The sequence below is a fragment of the Dipodomys merriami genome, unplaced genomic scaffold (genome assembly GCF_024711535.1).
Source record: "Dipodomys merriami isolate MVZ:Mamm:240054 unplaced genomic scaffold, mDipMer1.0.p SCAF_31, whole genome shotgun sequence".
Taxonomy (NCBI): domain Eukaryota; kingdom Metazoa; phylum Chordata; class Mammalia; order Rodentia; family Heteromyidae; genus Dipodomys; species Dipodomys merriami.
In genome coordinates, this window is record NW_027204604.1 from 2805540 (window position 1) to 2827931 (window position 22392).

At 35.5% G+C, this 22392-nt stretch overlaps 1 protein-coding gene across 1 annotated transcript in view; it reads left to right on the forward strand.

Moving 5' to 3' along the window:
* The window catches only part of Ush2a (usherin), a 640266-nt gene that overhangs the window by 274141 nt on the left and 343733 nt on the right, over positions 1-22392 (forward strand). The gene's annotated exons all lie outside the window — the stretch shown is intronic.

Here is a 22392-nt window from a genome sequence, read left to right on the forward strand (position 1 = left end):
TACCTAAATCTCACACACCACTGTGCTCAGGTGTAGAAGGGACCTGAATGTAATAATACAGTGGCTCAACAGAGCCTGGTCCCTATCCCATGGGTCACAGGTTTAAAACTGGACTTAGTGTAGCTCCAGTCACATGGGATCTGTGAATCTGAATCGTTTGAACCAATGATATCCTTTAGATGATTCCATGGTTACATGGCTAACTACCTAATATTCCTCATGAATGTGGGATAGTATTAAGACTTAGAAAGTGTGCATTTACTATGGTTTTAATTTTAAACTATTCTAGAGAAAACATAGCATATACACCCACATCAAATATATAATCTTCATTTTGTATTTAAATAAAATGAAAGAAGTAGTGGGAAGACTTTTCTGAATACCCGAGGCCTCTGTTAGGTTTGTTGTCTGATCTGTGTTTGTACTTGTACAGAACTCATACTGGGATCATATTTTATGTTATGTTCCATACTGTATTTGATTCTCAGATGAGATGCTACTAATCAAATATTGATTGATTTAAAAACTGAAGCCTAGCAATATTAAGTTCTTTGTGAAAGGTCACGACAAGTTAGAATCAGAGGTAGAATTAATTATTTATGTCACATTAATGTCAAGGACTGAGGTTATAACAGGGAAAGCAGTCAGACACTGGTCCTCCTGGCGTGGTATTCATGGCTTCGTGTGAACACATGCGGATGCTTCTATGACTGTGGGTATGGACAATTTTCATTTGTATTGTTGTCTCCTCTTTGGTCTGAGAAGAACAGTAACAGGACAAGCACTATTACTTTTCTCTATCATTCATCCTGACTGGATAGCACTCTGTGCTATCTGCTTGACAAGTAAGATCATTGCTACCCCACATACAAGTGGGAAAACTGTGATATAGAAGAGTTCAGGTGATAACTCCTGTGTGTGACACTTTGACATCAACCCAAGCATTCTGGCTACCTTGAAGACAATGTGGTCTGAAAACAGGCTACTTACCTTTCCGTGGACTTAATTATTGAATCTGTAAGATGGGAATAACTAGGCTCTTGGATAATTTGAAGAAATTAGACTCTGTGCAACATATCATATGGTGTTAGGAATTGGTTTAAAAATGTATAATTATCATTCTCTGTAGGTGAATGGAGTTTATAATATGAATGTAAAGCAGGTTAGTTTTATCCTAAAATATTAGTTTACCAGACTGAAGCTCATGCCATTATATTAAATAAATATTATAGACTGTAGAAAGTATTTTGTAAAAAAAAAAAAAAAGCAATATTAAAACCCATCACTGAATGAGTTTTATATGTGTGTTAATGACGATAATGAAAGGACCTTTTTAGGGCCAAAATACATCACTGTGCATAACTAGCTATTACATTTTTGTAGTCTCACAAAAGATATTTTCTGATTTCTTGGGTATTACTTAATTATGCTCCTGTAAGTTTGCTGTGTGAGTTTACATCTCCTCTCATCTGTGTGTGTGTGTGTATGTGTGTGTGTGTGTGTGTGTGTGTGTGTGTGTGTGTGTGTGTATTGCCTTGAACAAGATCACTTGTTTGCTTGTTTGGTTCTTCAAAATACCATAAATATCTGAAAATCATGACCACATGCATATTCATTTCTGCAACTCCAAGGTCTCTTACAGAGTAGGTGATGAATAAGCAATATTGGTGAAGTCCTTTGACTCCCGACAATAAAGAAGATAGTGATAATGGATAGAAGATAGCAGTAAAGTAGGAAACAAAAGCTACAAAGAAAGGAGAATGAAAAGTGATGAGAGGATAAGAAACTTAGATCCTTTCTGTGCACAGAAATGAATGCTGTATCAGCTTACAAGGGAGAAGTAGAGCTGAGGGAAGATGAGAAAGTGTGGGTTGTGAATGTTTCCAAATGCATAGAATCCCCTTGTGGTGACATTGTGCAAACCCAGAAAAAAAAGCAGTATGAGGAAGACAGGAGGCATGAATTCACATCAATTTCTATTAATAATACAAGCTATTAGCATTTTTACAACCTGTAAAATAATATTATATTCTAGCCTTTGTTTGAATGAATCCACAAAACTGTGCAAGTATCAGATCTACAGCAAGAGATTGTGGCATATGGCAATATAATGGATGGGTACAACAAATAATTCTCATGTTAAATAAAGAGTTGACTCTTTTGTGTGTGTGTGTGGGGGGGGAGTACTGGGGCTTGAGCTCAGGGACAGAGTACTGTTTCTAGCTTTATTACTTAAGACTGACTGACCTGTGAGGCTGGGAAGGTGGCTCAGTGGTAGAGTGCTTGACTTGCATGCATGAGGCCCTGGGTTTGATTCCTCAGCACCACATTAGCAGAAAAAACCAGAAGTAGCACTGTGGCTCAAGTGGTAGAGCACTAGCCTTGAGCTGGAAGAGCTGAGGAACAGCACCCAGGCCCAGAATTCAGGCCCCACGACTGACCAAAATAAAAGACTAACTGACCCTCTAACACTTGAGCCACAGTTCCATTTATTTATTTGTTTATTTATTTATTTATATTTGGTGGTTAATTGCAAATAAATGTTTCATTAATTTTTCTACCTGGGATGCCTTTGAATCTCAATCCTCAGATCTTGGCCTCCTGAGTAGCTCAGATTACAGTCATGATCATGGGTACCTGATAGAGGGCACTATTTTTACGGGACTCAAAACTGTCCTCTCTAGCTACAAAGGACATAAATTAAATGATCTTCAGACTTTGTATAGTAATTTTAAAGAATTATATCTCCAGTATCACTCCTGATATTTCTTTTCTAAGCCTATCACGACTGTCACCAGATAGTTTATGCTATGAAGCATGCTGGGACTGGGACTTCAGTATTGGTCAGATTGGAGGGTAACTAAGCCCTGTAGGTGACTAGAACATGATTATTCTCATCCATGGATAGCAACGCTGAAGGCTAGAGAGGTCAAGAAATTCTTCTGGTCAGTAAGTGGAGGAGCCATTCCAAATGCAGGTCTGTGTGCTTTGCCCATCGATGCCTACAGTCTTCGTATAGGCTTCTTGTTGAATTTTTCATTTTATTTTTCCTTACCACAACCCTGGCAGTTAAAGCAGGAACCTAATTAGAACCCTCAGAATTCCTCTATCAGTCGGCTAGAGTTTTCATAACAACTTATCACAGCCTAAGTGCCTTAGGAAACAGAAACATTACTTACTCTCTAGAGGCTGAAAGTTCAGGATAAGATGTGAACAGGTTTGGTTTCTCCTGAAGCCTCTCTCCTTGGCATACAGAAAGCTACCTTCTTATAAGGGCTCCACATGACCTTTGCTGTGTGGGAATGCATCCTTGGGTCTCTTCCTCTGGTGTACAAACATCAGTCTTGTTGGATAAAGTCCCATTCTCACTGCCTCTTTAAAGGCCTTAACTCAGATATACTCATTTTTCATTTCAATGCAAGATTTGAGGAATAGATGAATACACAATCCATTCCATAGCAGTACTCTGAAGCAATTGTCTTGCCAATTAGTGAAGGCTCCAGATCTCTTTCTGTAGAGATTCTCAAAGTGCAAAAGAATTTAATACAATGGGCTTGAAGATCGCTTATGACTCATAGATTTTATACTTGTAACACATACTAAATTGAGGTCACTTATATCTTCACATGCATGTGAATGAAGTTAGCCAGGTTCTCTCTTCAAGCATGTTGAATAAAGTCATCCGAGGAGAAAGCTGATGGGAAATTACTCTAGCTATTGAGAAGAGCTGTAGTATTTCTGGATATCTTATCATGATATATACCTACAGTGCTGTTGGTACTCAGGGTATTTGTGACCTCGTAGCCTTTCCTCACAGCTGAATGGTTTGTGAGTTGAGCCCAAACCAACTAGTAATATCAGGATGGTGGTAGTTTAGATACTAAGATTATATATGCATGAATGAAATATCTCAGAAATGGATCTACTCAATTAGAGTATAATTTATAAATTTTATCATTTTAATTTTAAATTTTTATAAAATTTATAAAATTTTAAAGGTATAAAAGAAAGAAATCCTTATTAAAGATAAACTATGCAAATATATAAATGCTCACAACAGAGAGAGGATTTCTTAATTCTCTAATACTTCATCATAACAAAATTAGGCTAAATCAATGTAAAATGTTGCATCTGTACACATTCTCTTATTATAACTATATTACCATATATCATTGAATATCTCTATAAAAATATTTTAGGATATTCAAAAAACTTGCTTCATCTAATGAACCTACAGTAATGCATACAACCATATGAACATGTATCTTTTTAAAATATTATAACTATTATACATAATCTTTATTGCTATACTTTTTTAAGAAAAAGAACAGTGGTAGCGAACTTTTACAGAATATTTGATATGTACCATCAAGTTCTTCCCAGGAAGTTATCAGCAGAGAACAGGTTTTTTTTTTTATCTTTGATACCTTTCTAAGTAGAGTATCATTTTAAAAAATGTAACTACTGGTTATGCTGAATGCTTTTCTTCATGATTATTAGTCATTTATATTTTGCTCTTGATGTGCAAAAAATCATGAACAGAGTTCATGATAAAGTATAATTTTGAAATTTTATCAAAAGCTCTGTCTCATACATTTTCCTGGTTATAGTAACCCACAGTACTTAAAATTACTGGCTTATCAAAGCTTCCTAAATAACTTTGGTGTTAATGACATTCCTAACTATTGAAGGCACAACAACATTTTTACATCACTCCCCCATTTATCTGTGATTTCCGTTTACATCGTCCTGTAGAACCAACATCCTCCCATTGTGCTTAGCAAAAGGATCTTGCTGGCATGGAAGATCCAAGTAAAAGTGAATGTATTTCAATCCAGAAGCCACTTAGCATCCAGGTGCTTTGAGATGTTTTTAAAATTCTTTCTGTTCAATACAAAGCACTAAAAGTCAAAGGCATTGGTGCACCTTGAGTTAGTACAAAAATATATTTAAAAATGCATACAGTTCAAGTTTTTGCCTTGCATAGGCCATAAGCTAGTTCTACGCTGGGTCAGTTCTGACACTGAAAAATGAATCCAGTTAGAGGACCTCCCGAAGGCTGTTGATGTTTGCTATAATAAATAGCACACACTTTAAGTCAAACTTTTTCATTCTGTATTCAAAGGTAATGGATTTTTCGTAACCATAGTAACCTTGGTGAATTTCTGGATAAATACATGAGGTAGATACATTCTAGTTTTATTTTTGAATATAAACTACCACATTATGTATTACTAATAATATGAAAAATAGGATGTAGGTTAGTATAATGACAGCTTAAACTAGTATGCATTTTTCTTCTGCAAAAAAATAAATATTTATCAAAAGTAGAGGTTCAATTAATTTTTCCCCCCAGTTTTGTGGTATTGTGGTGGTACCATTTATCTTTTCTTGCAAGATCTCCATTAATCTCTTATTTCAGTCCCGTAACAGATTTTAGAGAATTTGGAGGTAAAAACAATTGTGCTTTAAAAGCTTATGATTAAAAACATTATGGGAAGATTGAAGAACTTATATTGATATCACTAGCAGAGCCATGGTGAGCCGCTTAGAATGCCTAGATGTAGTGTGTTCACGAGTAGGCAGGAAAAGGAAGCCCTTTGTGAGACTATTCAATATCCCTGGATTGTTTCTAAGTTCAGGTTAGATAGCATCCTGATGGATGATGACCGTCCAAACGGTAGCCAACCAGATCATTCTCATTTTAAAGGAGCACCCTACCAGAAACTGGCAATCTTCAAGAAGTTTCCAAAGGGTTCAGAAAATCCCACGAAGATTTTAGAAACAAGATGAGCATGATAGTGGAAATTTGGAAGCATATACATCAAAACACAGCAAGAAGATTTCTGTGCTGCCTGGTGAAAAAAATAGTTCTTTTGTTGCCAGATGCCAATGGCTCTAGGCCAGTAACCCTACCTACTTAGGAGGCTGAGATCTAAGGATCCAGGTTCAAAACCAGCTTAGCAGGGAAGTCCAGAAAGACACATATCGCTAATGAATCACCAAATATCTGGAAGTAGAGCTGTGGCTCTATTGATAGAGTTCTAGCTTTGAACCAGAACTTGAATTAAAGCCCCAGACCTTTCACAAAACAAAAACAATTCTCTCTTTACTCTTTACAACCTGCATTGTTTGAGTTTAACCCATCCTGACTTATTATAGTTGGTCTCAACCAACACCAAAGTGAACAAGCGAATATGCATTCAAATGTATCATCTAGTAAGTCTTATAATTCACCCTCTTAGTCTTATGAATGGATAGATGTAGCTTACTGCTAGAATTATAGTTAACATCGTCCCACTATTAGTTCACCAGGATGGAGGCTTTTATCATAAGACTGAGAAAATAAGTTATGGATAACAACAGTATAGGAAGTATGTAAGTATGTGTATAAGAAATTAAGAGAAAAAGAAAAGGAGAAGATAAGAGGGAAGGAAAGAAGGAAAAGGAAAAGAACAGGGAGAAAGAAAGATGCTAAGAAAGAGGAAAGGCACATGATGTTCTGGTAAATTCAGAGAGCCAATAAATATTTATATTTTAACCAATATTAAAGTTTAAATATAAATACTTATTGGTTAGAGTTTTTGTTTCTAACCAGAAATTCTTCTATTTGGAGCAGGAGGGAGAGAGCAGGAGTTGAATTTGTCAAGGTCAAAAAAAACCATGTATCAACAGCAACATAGAAATGCTCATCTTAAACCTTCCAAACACTTAAGATTTAATGATGAGACATTTATTGAGGAAGCTATATTGCTTTCAACACAATAAAAACCAAGCAAAGGTTCAGTACTTCTAACCAGGCATCAGAAGGAAACCTTATCATACTCAACAAATTGGAGCAAATGGATATTCATTTGAGTTTAAATGGTTTGTAATAGGGCCTTTTGTAGCAAAAATAAAACTTTAACCTAGATAGTCTGATTTTTCAGTGTTCAATATCACTATGTGCAGTGGTACTCCTGTTACATTATATTTGCAAGGGGAAATCTTTAAAGCTTGTGCTTTAAACTGTAAGCCTGAGTTTTTACAAGGCAGAGCATGGAAGGGTGTACAGGTAAGCCCATGATCACATCTGTGAGTCACCAGGTGCCCTTTGGATGCCACAATGGTGTGGCAGTGAATTATACAAGGTCTAAGAGACCTTGAAGATACAAGGAAGAAACAGTGAGCTATGGAAAGCAACTAGAGCCTTCAGAGGCTCAATTACAAAGCAACTAGTACTGAGACCAATGACTCCATGGTAGACGTTCAAAACCTTAGCAAAACACCTTAGGTCAATGTGTGTAACTGATGCTTTTCTCTCAAGAGTTATATTCACTTAGTAACAAAGGACCAGTGAAATGGAAATAACTCATATGGAATATTTGACACTCATCTATGGTTAATTGTAAACAATACAACCCAAGGGACTTTCTCCCATTAAGATGCTTCTACAATGCCCTGATACGTAAAGAAGTCAATAAAATATATTCACATATAAAGTTTAAGATCTGTGCCCAAATATGCCTGTCATCTGTTAACCAAATTGAGAATCTTTGTTTTTTATTTTATTAATTTTAAATGATTGCACACAGGGGTTTCAATTCAACACCAAACTGAGGACTTAGTTATTTATTTTAAGTTGTGAATCAAAGGGACATCAATATCACCCCAAAATGAGAATTTTTATGCTCTCAAAAGGTAGCAAAGGACCCTGTGTTAGAAGGGATTTCAGAGGGAAGAGTGTGAATGACATTCAGTTGCAGAAGCATGGAGTTCGGTACAGAAGAAATGATATGGAATATGTCCTTCTATTGAGACTTCGTCAAATAGAAGCTGCCTGTTATTTTTAATTTATATTTTGAAAACTCAAATTGAATTATTCCTTCCTACAGAAAGTGCATGTAACTTAAGGGTATAAGTTGATGAATATTTATGACTACACATATCTATGGAACCACTATCCAAATCAAGCAGTGACATTACAAGCATACTACAGGCCCTCAATTTTATACCCTCAAATTCTAGCTCTTGGCAGCATAGTTCAGTGGGTTGTTTTATTCGTACATTTAGTATGTGTGAAGTCAAACAGTATGAGTCTTTTTCCCCCTGCTGGGTCCTTTTAAAGAAAGTGGGAAGTAGACGGAATAATGTTTTTGAACTCAGAGCCAGGTCATGGTCCCTTAGCTTTTTCACGCAAGGCTGCTGCTCAGAGACTTGAGCCACAACTCCACTTCCTGCAGTTTGGTGTTAATTGAAGATCATTGTCTCACAGATTTTCCTGCCTGGGTTGGCTTCTCAGATCTCAGCTTCCTGAATAGCTAGGATTACAGGCATGAGGCACCGACATTCAGCTTTTTATTTTTATTTTTTGAATATTTTTCTTATCGTTAACTAACTCCTTTTACAAAGGAGTGTCATTCACTGAAAAAGCTTATGAATATAGTGCATCTTTTTAAAATTTATTTATTTTTTATTGTGAAAATACTGTACAGAGGAGTAACAATTACATGGGCAAGATAATGAGTACATTTCTTTTTTTTTTTTTAATTGTGAACATACCGTACAGAGGGGTTACAATTACATGGGCAAGATAATGAGTACATTTCTTATCAAGCATTGTAGCCTCCTCCTTTGTTTATCCTTCACATCCCTTCCCAGACTCCCCTTGCCCCCCACCCAATCCTCCCCCCCTCCACCAAAGTTGTAAAGTTCGTTTTCAACATGACAACTTGTACTTCTCATTGTTGCAACGGGTCCACCTGTATCCTTATTTAAACGACTTGTTTTTCCCCTTCCCCTCCACAAATTATACCAACATCAAATACAGTGAAAGCAGGGCTTATACTGTGGAGGAGGGACATACAAAGCAACAAAGAAATAATCTAGTGTATCTTGATCAAGTCACCCCTTTTAACATTCTCACACACCCTTCTCAACCTTACATATCTGATCGTACATATCTTAATTTTAGGTTATGTATTGAATTGTTTGCAATTTAATGAAACAATTTGTGTGTACAATGCACCTTGATCCGTGTTACCACTTTAACATCTTCATCCCCCTTCAACACACTCTTTCCTTACATTTCCCAATTCTATGGCATATATAATGAATTCTTACTAGCATTCTCTACCCTTCCCCACATTCTTCTTCCTCTCTCCCTTTGACCCTACATGTTTCTCTTGTAAGTATCCATTTCTTGGTATTACTTTGTTGGACTTTAACTTAGTCTTTTAAAAGAATTATACTACTTATACTGTCCATAGAGTCTGTGACACTTCAGTTAATTCATTTGTAACCTCTTGCCTACCCCGCAGTGTGTGTGTTTGTAGATTTAGAGGCCCATTCTAGCTACCACAAATGAGGGAAAACATGCTGGCTTACTTCCTTTAATATATTTTTCTCCAAGTCTTTCCATTTTCTTACAAATGGTACAATATCATTCTTTCTGATGGATGAGTAGAATTCCATTTTGTATATATACCATATTTTCTGATCCATTCATCCATTGAGGGTCATTTGGGCTGATTCCATATCTTGCCTTTGATAAATAAAACTGCAATGAACATGGTTGCATTAGCAGCTTAAGTGTGGCCTTGTGCTCAATTAGATAAATATTCAGGAGTAGTATTGCTGGGAACAGTCTTTTTTGTCATGCATCCACAACATCCTGAGCCATTTGACTCCCACAGGTAGATGCTAAGATAATGTCAATTGTTAAATTTTTACTTTCCGTTAAACCATTTGACAATGTGTATAAAGAAACATCTACCTCTTGTCCAGGTGTAATCACAGAAATAATGATAGAAATATTTCATCTATAAAATTAGAACTCAGTACATTAAATCACTGACCTTTGTACATCAGCAAAAGATGCTAACCAATATTTTAACCTGGTCAGCAATAGAATATCTTATTACCACATAGATTACAATGCTGAATATGAATATGTATTTAATGTAGAAACATTAAAAGTTACAATTTGAGGGCTGGGACAGTGGCTCAGTGATAGAGTTGCTTGCCTTGCATGCATGAGGCCCTGGGTTCAATTCCTTAGCACCACATAATCAGACAAAGCCAGAGTGTTGCTGTGGCTCTATTAGTAGAGTGCTAGCCTTGAGCTGAAGAGCTGAGAGGCAGCGCCCAGGCTAAGAGTTCAGGACCCACAACCAGCAAAAAATAAAAATAAAAATAAAATAAATAAATCTTAAAAAGTTACAGTTTGGCAGGCAGAGTCTTTTTAATGAAATATAAATGTATGCATATGTGAATATATTGATGTGCATGTATGGATACCCATGCAGGTATACATACCAAAGTGTTATAAATAGTTATTTCCCAGTAGTCAGATTCTGGTAGTCTCTTTTCACAAAAAAAATACCTTTTTATCATTAAATAGTTATACAAAGGGATTTCAGTTCAATATGTCTGTTTATGAGTAGGTTGCATCATGATTAATGCCACCTCCTCCAAGATTTTGTTTTTCTTGAGCTGATTTTTATCTTTAAAATTCCCCACAGTTTGGACTTTAGAAACCAGAATCATTTTGATACTTCTTCTGTTTTAATACATTTTGTAAACTGGTATAAATAATGAACATTAAAAAATAATCTTTCTGCACTTATGAATACTTCTTGTCTTTACCATGATATTGAATCACATGAGATAGTACTGGACACAGTGTACTTCATACCTCCTGTAGGACCTGCTGCCATCATAATGGTAGATGTTTATGATGATATTTCTTAATTCCTACATCTTTTTTGATTTACAAACTCCTCTGTAACAGTTTTCCACATATTTTTAATATAATCTTTCAAATAATATTCATTTACAAGTAGAGTTACTCTTTATTCATGATAAGAATGTAAAAGCATTTAGTACAGCATTACCAATTTTATGACGAATAGCAATCTCATGAACTTTTATTAAATTGATTGAAATGAATGAAAGAGGAAAAAAGCAATCTGGAATCAGTAAATTAATATTTTAGAGTAAATAACAAATACTGATGCATAATTCAGATATAATTAATATGCTAAACATGGTAAATAGCTTTAATGAGGTAGGCTGTTCCTGTGGTTTCCTAGAAATTTCATTTGATCACCCAATATTTGGCTTTAAAAAAAAAGGATTTTTAAGTTCAACAAGAGATGTACTCACTACCTTACTTATGTAACTGTAACCCCTCTGTACATCACTTGACAATAAAATTAAATAAAAAGAAAGTTTTAAAAGCTATTTGTGTTAGCTCTCCAGAGCTGCTGCTATTCTGGTTAACCAGTGGGAACTGATGGTCTCATGGATCTGGAGGCTGAGAAATTCCAGATCAAGGTGTTGGCAGCCTTGGCTTCTTTGGGGATTGTGGAGAAAGAGTCTAGTGCACATTCCTGGTTTCTGGCAATTCCCTTGCAAACTTTGGAGATTATTAGCTTGTAGACTGGTCACCTCTAGCTCTGTCTTCCCCTTCACATATGTTCTTTCTGTATATATGTCTAAGTCCAAACTTTCCTCTTTCATGAGAACACATCACAGCAGATTAAGATCCATTCTAATGATATTATTCTAATTAATAACAATTACAAGGACCCTATTTGCAAATAAGGCTACATTTGGATATTCTGGGGGCTAGGACTTCAACATAAGAATTTGGTTAGATTTGGAGCATAATTCTACCAATATAACTATGTGTGGCTGTGTGTATGATTCTATGATTTATCATATTCCAAATCGTTTCTTAAATACCTCAAAATATTAGAGAAGATAAGACATGAAGTAGAAAGTGAGTTTGAATATGTGATACATTCCATGACAATAAATATCACTTCTTCCATTTATTAAATGGTTCATTTAGCCAATGAATATTATAGGTTGTCTAACAAGGTAGACTGGGTAGTGTTCTAAGCATTGAAGATCTAAGAAACACCAAAACATTCATAGGCTCTTTTCTTATGGCATTTTTATTTCAGCAGGAAGTGGTTTGAAGAGAAACCAAATTACTCATTATATTTTTTACTTTAATTGAGAAATCAATAGGGCTAGTAACCTATGCTTCATATCTACCATACATCATTCCACTATGCCTTTACTATGTTCCTTTAAAATACTCTTTGATTATAGGAGGTTCTTTTCTTAGTTTTACTAAGATTTAATAACATCCTACCATTTGTTAATTGGTTCAATAAAGACTGAGCACCTAGATTCACCACTGCCAACACACACACACACACACACACACACACACACACACACACACACACACACACACACACACACACACACACACACACACACACACACACACACACACACACACAATGTACTACCGGTTCTGGCAAAACCCAAAGTAGTTTCAATTTTCTTTCTGTTTTTCTTTTTTAAATCATTTTTTGTCAGTCATGGCGTTTGAACTCTGGGCCTGAACGCTGTCCCTTAGCTCTTCAGCTAGAGGCTAGCACTTTACCACTTGAGCCACAGCGCCACTTCCAGTTTTCTGAGTGGCTTATTGGCTATAAAAGTCTCACAGACTCCTGTCCAGGCTGGTTTTCAACCATGATCCTCAGATCTCAGCCGCCTGAGTAGCTAGGATTACAGGCATGAGCCACTAGCACCTGGCAGTAGTTTCAATTTTCATGTGAACAATCTACTGTCTCAGTCTCAGTCTCTCTGATCTTTATATCTCATCAAAGGAAGCTCAGCTATACTTTTAAGTTTCTTGCACTGATTTAATATATTACTCAGAAGCATTAGATATCTAAGACTTTCCTATTAGGCATCATCCAGTCGAAACTGTACTCCCCTAGGTTGTCAAAAGTTCTCTCCCCAGCTTAAGGGCAATATGGAGGCCATTCGAATTCTTGATTCCTCCTTGGATCCAGAAGCATTCTTCTTTTAGGGTTTATGCTAATTTCAATTTGTGCTAATCCAATTACCCAGTTGTTTCTCAGGCTCTGGTGTGTTGTCTTCATTATCTTCTTCAAGCCACAATCAGTGTTGGTTCATCTCACAGTCATTCTTTGAATTCTTTGTGCAGTTTTCCTTAATGTTAGAGTCATCCTAATCTTCCACTCAGACTTTGTCTCTACTACACCTTGAGCACTTTCCTAACTGCATATTGGATATTGTTTTTATGTCACACTCTAGCCATTTGTCCATTCCTCTGTGTTTCTCTGCGACACTTCATTTTTTCTCCTGCACCAAAATTTTGAGTTGAATCTTTTTAAAATTTATTTTTTTCTTATTAATAAGTTTTTTGTTGTAAAAATACCGTACAGAGGGGTTACAATTACATGAGCAAGGTATTAAGTACATTTCTTATCAAGCATGGTTGCCTCCTCCTTTGTTTCCTCTTCAGTCCCTTGTTCCTCCTTCACATCCAATCTTAAAATAAAATCCAAACTCCTTTTGTTCACCTGAAATGATTATGATTTGGTTCTTGTCTACTTTCTTGACCTTGTATCATTCTCTACATTTCCATTTGTTTCTACTATTTTATATTGGTTTTCTTTCTGTTTGGGTTTTGAAATACAAGTGATTTCCCATTTCTTAGCCTTTAATATTTTTTTGTTTCCTCTGACTGAAAGTCATGTTCCCCAATTATTGACATGACTGAATAATTGTCTTCCATGAGACTCAGCTTTTACTATATTAGGGTAACTATAAGCATGTGTATTCATATATGTGTACACGCATTCTCTCCCTCTCCCTCTCTCTCTTTTTTCCCTCTCTCCCCCTCTCCTTCCCTCCTTCTCAACCTTTGTACACATGTACTAGATTCTTATTGCAGAAAACAATAAACATTTATTTTTTATTCATTTAACAGTCTGAGCACATGAAGAGTATGGTCAATACCTTCTTTCACCTATATAGTTATTAAACGACACAGTTATGGGTTCCATAATGTTTAATTTATTACCTGAAATTACTTCTATTGCTATAGAAAACATGGAGAAAAAGTTGCTCATTGCAGGAGGTTTTCATGGTCAAGCCTGGGGAGTGAGTATGTCATTCTTATCCAAATTCCAGTGAATATATGTCTTAGTTTCCGGACATACTATCTAGGTGAGATTGAACAATGATCTTAAAGTAATATCCACATACTTGTACTGTAGGTCAAAAATTTGGATGGCTTCAGTGGAATTTCTAATGAAGTTTTCAGAAAGCCAAAGTAAGATATGATGCAGTTTTGGTTCTCTTATCTATAGGCTGTGGAAATAATAATCTCTGTAAAAATAATTAGCATAAAGCCTGCCACCAGTAGCTCTGGCACCAGTGGCAGAGGTAATCCTGTAATCCTAGCTATTCAAGAGACTGAGATTTGATAACCACAATTCAAATTCAGCAGGGTAGGAGATATCTGGAGACTTATTTCCAATTAACCAGAAAGCAGGAAGTAATGCTATGGCTCAATGATAGAGCACCATCTTTGAACAATAAAATGAAAGAGGAGCATACAGGCCCTGAGTTCGAACTCCAATACCAGCAAAATTAATTAATTAACTACTACAGTGCTTACAACTCTTGTGAAAATAGTAAATTATCAACAACCACACACCATGAGTTACAGAAATAGCAAAAATTATTTCTACACCATAATAAAGATTCTTACATACTCACTTTAATATACTCAGTTCATTCCCTATGTACATACTTACTAGATAACACCTAGTAAATATATGTACTATATATATTTAGATATAATAGTATGACACTATGCCATTTTCCCACAAATATATAAACCCAATCCAGTTTGAGTAAGTTCTGTAACAGAGTATGAACAAAAACAAAGACAGAGATACCTAATTGAATCTGGAAGGTACAAGATCTCCGTGTTACACGGCTTTATAGTAGCATTTCAAAATTGAGCATTTTGGACAGCCCAAGGAGAGCATAAAAGAGTCAGACACAGTAGTATGAATGTATATTGTGTGAAAATTAAACTGGGCACAGCTGACTATGATGGAGAATACTGGGTAAGCATTTCAGAGTGAGAAGCCATGAGGACGTTGAATAAACTCTCTTTGAATAACTATTGGTGCTGGGATATGTTTAGACATTTAAACACCCTCTGAGATGAAGAGGACCCTTTGGAGGATTGGGGGACAATGAAGTGGACATAAATAATGGAAGCCTAGCATTATTTACAAATAGTCTAGGATGTGCCTGTAGAACTGTCATCTCCATTCAGTAGGTGAAAGGACAAGTAGGTTAGAACTTCAGATTCAAGCAGCTAATTGCACTTAACAATACAGATGGCAGAAGGATGAGGAGAGGAGAGAAGAGAATTATGTTTATTTGTTAACAGCTCTATTGTATTATATTTCTGTGCATTAGTCAGTGTAAAATAAAATCTGCTTATTTTAAATCCTTTTAAATAGTGTTTAAATATTTCCAGATGACACAATCTGCTAAAGTATTTACCCTTGGTGCAGATTTCCATTAACCTTGTTGTAGATACTAATCCTAAAACTGTATTTTTTAGGGGCCTCAATTACAGAGTGGAGCCTAGTGACATCATTATAAAAACCACATCTGGATAAGCTCTTGAGTCTTTGTCTTTCTATCCGATTTGAGAAATTCAGCAAGCCATCAGGGAATACTATTATTAACAAACCCTGAATCTCAGATTACTAGGGTGCCCTTTAACAATACAGGCACAGAAGGATTAAAACCCCTAAAGCTGTAAACGATATAGAGAAATGCCCAGTACACAGATAGCAGAGTTCTTAGAGGAATTGTTTTGGATCTAAAGAACAAGGAAAAAAGAGGTAGACATTAAATTCAAAATACCTTTCCATCATGTCCTTCTTCAATATTTTTCATTCCCTTTAAAGATACTAAATGAATCTTTGTTTGCCCAAAGGATAAAATGCTCTTGATAGTTTTTATAAATTCTTTTCAATATACTAGCACTATATCACTATCACTATAAAAGACTATATTATACACAAAAAAAATTGTATGCCCAGAAAGCTTAAGCTAATTTTTTCAGTCAAATCAATGATGAAACTTAACAGAAAGCTGTTTGTTTGTTTGTTTATTGGGTGACAGCCCTGGGGCTTGTACTCAGGGCCTGGACACCGTCCCTGAGCTTCTTTTGCTTAATGCTAGCACTCTACCACTTGAGCCACAGTGCCAATTCTGGCACTGAAGTACTGAGGAATCAAACCCAGGGCTTCATGCATGCTAGGCAAGCACTCTACCATTAAGCCACATTCACAGCCCCAAGAAAGTATTTTTTAATTCATTCAACTACTTCATAGTTTTCATGAACTTCGATGCCTTGATCATTTGTGTGTGTGTGTGTGTGTGTGTGTGTGTGTGTGTGTGTGTGTGTGAGTGTATGTGTGTGTGCTGATTTTGAACTTGAAATCTAAGCTTCCTTTTTTTGCTCAAAGCTAATGCTGTATCACTTGATCATGGTTCCATTTCCAGCCTTCTTATATTATTTTTAAACATTTATTTATTTATTTATTTTGGTACTTAATTGGCAATTTGAGTGTCATGGACCTTTCCTTCCCAGACTAGCTTTGAACCGTGATCCTCAGATCTCAGTATCCTTAGTATTTAGGATTAGTCGTGAGTCACTAGCATCCTGCCTATATATTTGATTTTATCCATGGCAAAAGTCTGAATGTGTCAAAACCAGCAACTGGTATCCAATCATTCATTTTATAAAAATAAATTAGTCTTTAGTGCCAAATTAATGACATTTCATTTTTGCATGTCTGAAATTCCACCTTTCTTTATTGAAACGTATGGTCTTTCTTCATGGGTTACATGTAAGGATCATCAAAAGTTCTAAATTTGGGGCTGGGAAGGTGGCTCAGAGGCAGAGCGCTTGCCTTGCATGCATGAGGCCCTGGGTTCGATTCCTCAGCACCACATAAGAAAAAAGAAAAAAGCTGGAAGTAGCACTGTGGCTCAAGTGGTAGAGTGCTAGCCTTGAGCTGAAGAGCTGAGGGACAGCGCCCAAGCCCAGAGTTCAGACCCCACGACCGGAACCCCCCCCCAAAAAAAAAGTTCTAAATTTATACTCTAATGCCTAGGAATCTTCCCCCAATGACTCAAAATTAAAATACTAAGAAAATTCTCTGATTGATCCATCTTGGATCTTCTCCACAACTTTAGTACCAAAGAGGCATTATCAGGTTACTAAAAGAAAAGAAGTAATAAATACACAGCCCTTGAGAAAATGATTTGACTCACTTATTCAGTTAGCAAGTATTAGAAGTATTACACTTCCAGTGAAACTCAGCTTTACTTGTCTGTACAATTTTAGATGCTGTTGATGAATATGTTGCCTTAGAAATTATCCAGTCCTACCATCTGTGTTCTTCCTGAGAACTTTCTTGAAAGTTTACCTATGTTCTTATTGTTGAATTTCTGTTTTATTAATTTTCCCAGTTTTGAGCATTCTCAAATCTCATCAGTAGATGTCTTCCTTTCTAGACAAATAAATCAGTTTTCACATTCTTCATATATGTGTGTGTGTGTGTGTGTATATATATATAATTTTTATTTTTTGCTAGTCATGGGACCTGAACTCTGGGCCTGGGCGCTGTCCCTCAGTTCTTCAGCTCAAGGCTAGCACTCTACCACTTGAGCCACAGTGCCACTTCCAGCTTTTTCTGCTTATGTGGTGCTGAGGAATTGAACTCAGGGCTTCATGTATGCAAGACAAGCACTCTACCATGGAGCCACCTTCCTAGCCCCTTCTTATATATTTTTAAAATTTGTATTTCATTTTAAAAAAAAATTTATTGTAAAGGTGATGTGCAGATGAGCTACAGATGCATGTCAGGTAATGAGTATATTTCTTTTTGAAAAGTGTCATCTTTTCCCTCCTCCTTGTTCTTCCCTCCTGACTCACCTCCCCAACAAGTTGTACAGTTCATTTTCAATGTAGTGTCTACTGAGTATCATTGCTGCATCTGTTCACCCTTTGCCCCACCGTTTCTGTGCTCCTCCTTACTCTCCCCCAAACAGATAAACTTACATACAAGACAAAAGGTACAGAAATAAAGAACAGCAATGAAGGAGAGAGAAAAAAAAGTGAAATAACAAAAAGCCTCTTGTTTCCATTTCTGGGAATTTACCTGGATAAACATCATCTTATATGATTGTATACACATAGCTATTAAGCCTTTGTGATCCTCTCCTAAGAATATCTTTTTTGGTTTAGAATCCCATATAATTTATCATGTCCAAGTTTAATTTTTGTATTTTGCTATCCAGTGTGTTTACTTGTAGATTATAGACACAATCTAGTTACAAATGAGGAAATGAGGAAAACATGCAATCTATTTTTCTTTGGCTCTGGCTTACTTTGCTTAATATAGATTTTTTACAAGTCTTTCCATTTCCTTATGAATGGTGTAATATCATTCTTTTTGATGAAAATATAGAATTCCATTGTGTTCATATACCACATTTTCTTGATCCATTCATCCACTATGGGGCATCTGGGTTGGTTACATATCTTCACTGTGGTAAATAATGCTACAAAGAACATAGTTGTCTGGTAGCTTTAGTGTGGCCTTGTTTGTGGATTATAGAATAAATGCCCAGGGATAAAATTGCTGAGTCATAAGGAAGTTATATGTTTAGTCTTTTGAGAAAGTTCCATACTGAGAAGTATAGTAGCATTCACTTTTGGCCACATCCTCAACAGCAACTGTTATGGTTAGTTTTTTACATAATATCCATTTTAACTGGAGTGAGAGGGAATCCTAATGTTGTTTTGATTTTCATCTCTTTTGTAGCCAGAGATGAACATTTCTTTATATGTCTATTGGCCATTCTTACTTCTTCTTCTGAGAAGTCTCTCCTTAAGTCTTTAGCCCACTTATTAATTGGGTAGTTGTTTTTTTGAGGGTTTATTTTGGGGAGGGCAGTTGATTTTTTTTTAATTCAAACTCTATTACAAGCCATAGTCATAAAAACAGTTTGCTACTTGCACAAAAATAGGCCTGAGGACCAAAGGAATAGAAGACCCAGAAAGGAACCCACTGACCTATAAACACCTAATATTTGATAAAGGAGCCAAAAACACAAAACTCAGGATGGAAGAAGACAGCTTCTTTGACAAATGGTGCTGGCAGAATTTGTTATACACATGCAGAAAAATGAAGCTAGATACTTATATATCACCCTGCACCAGAATCAGTTCCAAATGGATCAGAGACAGTACTGTAAGACCAGATGCCATGAAAATATTACAGGAAGCAGTAGGGGAAACACTAGGACTCCTAGGTATGGGTAGAAACTTCCTAAGTAAAGATCTAGAATCACAACAAATCAAAGCAAGAGTATATAAATGGGATTGCATCAAACTGAAGAGTTTCTGCATGGCAAGTGGCATAGCTAGCAAGATAAATAGAAAGTCCACAGAATGGGAGAAGAATTTTACTAGCTATTTGTCAGACAAGGGACTCATAGTCTCTACATTTTTTTTTTATGTTGAGGAAGTCCCTTGATTATACCATCAGCATTAGGACATCACCTTAGACCCCTCTGAACCTTATGTGTGTGTGTGTGTGTGTGTGTGTGTGAGAGAGAGAGAGAGAGAGAGAGAGAGAGAGAGAGAGAGAGAGAGAGAGAGAGAGAGAGAAGAGAGAGTCATGGGGGCTTGGGCACTGTCTTTGATCTCTTTTGCTCAAGGCTACCATTTTGAGCCACAATACCACTTCCATTTTTCTTGTGGTTAATTGGAGATAGTCTTACAGACTTTCCTGCCCAGGTTGTCTTTGAACCATGATGCTCATATCTCAGCCATTTGAATAGCTAGGATTACAAGTGTGTGCCACAGTGCTTAGCCCCTTCTGTACCTTTGACAATGTGGTACATTCCAGCTATCAGCCTTATAGCTAAAGTCTAAATAGCTTAAGTGCTCTATTTCTATTAATTCCTACGTATTCAGCATAGATGTTTAAAACTATCACCTAGTCTTTTCCTGGAGATAATGTTAGACTTCATAAAACTTGTAAAACTTGAGCTGTGAATTGTTTACCTTTTGTTTTACAAGTTCAAGTCTGTGGATATATAACACTACCAAAAATAATAAAAATAGTAAAGAATAACATTCTAAACATTTTGCAGACCTTTGCATTTTAGTTTGCTTGAGGTTGCTCCAAAGTTATTTATTTTTCTATCCTTGTGAACATACATAATATAAATAAAATATGGAATTTAGAAGCTAATGAACATTGAAAAGGCTAGTTAAAATAAGTTATGGCTTATAGCAAATATTATGTAAAGTGTTAGGTGGATTTCAAGAGAAAAAGCAGATCTTTAATCATAAGGGAATATTTTCAAATTATATTTTAAAGCACTTGTGCAGAAAGGCATATTCTTTTCTCTGCTAACCTCTGTGTATTTAGTTGTATATATCTTGACTACTTCTGGAGGCATATATAAGAATTTAATCATTGGTAAGCTAGTGAAAAGAACTAGATAATTAAAAACAAAAAGTAGAGAGCTATAATATGTTTAACTGTAAATGTGATGTACAGAGGGGTTGCAATTATGTAACTGAGGTAATGAGTGCATTTTTGCTTGAACAGTGTTACTTCTTCCCTCATTTTCTCATGGTCTTTGAGATATAATTTTCATATAAGTCTTTTGTATCTTTTAGCTATTATATCTTATGTATGTATTAATAATGTATCATATATTCAAAATTAAATGCAATTTGAAAATAAAATGAAATAAAAGTCAACTAATTTCCTCAATGCCCCAGTGGATGCCTCAAACTGTGCATAATAATAAATGCCATATACTATGGTTTTACCTATGCACACATATATACTTAAGATAAAATTCAATTTATAAATTATACAAGTTATTAACATTAATAACTGATACCAAAACATATTAATGATAGAATACTCTTTAATAAAGTTATTTGATATTGGTGTATTATTTCTGAAAATTTCCATTTAGTATTTTTAGATTGTGGTTGACTATGAATTTCTGCTACTGTAAAAAGTAACACTGTGGATGATGAAGGACCATTGAAATTTAAAATGGTGAATTATAAATATTAAAGAGCTGAGGGATCTGTGTAATGAAAAATAAACAGTGCCTACCATTCCCTTCACTAGCGACAGTCACTAATTATATATGTTGGCTTTTATATCTTCAGATTTGTTCCTGTTAATGCACGGTAATACAGGAATAACTAATTGGAATTGTTTCACAAACTTTTACACTTTGTAATAAGACGCACATATTAAAGTTTACTTGGTTATTTTCTACATGATGCTGCATTTCACTTTTAATGAAATGGCATAGGAATTAAGCAGATTATTGAATATTTGAATTAGTTCTAAAACTTTGCTGTTATAACACAACAGCCTCAACTTCATATTATATATAGATTCATTTCCAGTTCCTTAAAATTTTCATATGTTTATGTGCATTAGTAAATTTGATGCATCATTATACATGATTGTAAAAAAAGAACTCTTAGCACATATTACAATATTTTGGGGCATTTTTCAGAGCAACATTTTGGGAGCTGTTTCTTTAAGAACACACTTTCAGGGAACATAAATATGGAACCTACATTATACTTTGCTTTTTTTTATAACCTTTCAAATTTACTTTGTGGTTCTTTCTCTGTGTGGGGGCCTGTACTGGAACTTAAAAGCAGGACCTGGATGCCATCCCATAGTTTTTCACTCAAGACTATCACTCTACCACTTAAGCCACACCACTCCCAACTTTTCTGCTAATTAATTGGAGATAAGAGCCTCATAGACTTTCCTGCTGGGCTGGCTTCATATCGAGAAGATCTCAACCCCCTGCATAGCTAGGATTTCAGGCATGAGCCACCAAAGCCCAGCTATTTATAGCTATTTTCAGTGGAAAGATTTTCACCAAACTTCTAGTCTAATCTAGAAATATTTTCTATTACACAATCCCTCTTAGGTAGAAATACATAAATTTATTTTTGTCATCATCTCTAAGAATATATTTGATGGTTTCTTTGCTGATTTATACTTCCAAAATATTATCACGTGTAACAGTTCTAATGAATCTTTAAATTATCCAAATGAATTATAAAGCTCAAGATTTTTAATCTCATTTGTAAATGAAGAAATTGCAGTGGTGTAAACTGTATTTGTCCACCTATATAATGCCAGTTAAAAGTACATGTAGGACTAAAATTTGGAGCTTTGATAATATTCTGACTGAAATCAGAAAACTTAACTAAATATTTCATATAAAAGAGAGATGGAAGATATTCCACTGAATTACAAATAATATTCAGGAGTATCAAAATATTAATCCACCATTGATATTTTCATCACATTAACAACGTGTTCCGAAAGACAACATGTCAATTAAAATGTCTTATTCAAATGTTGGCTCTTGTTTTTAGAACTTCAGGCTAGCCTACTCATT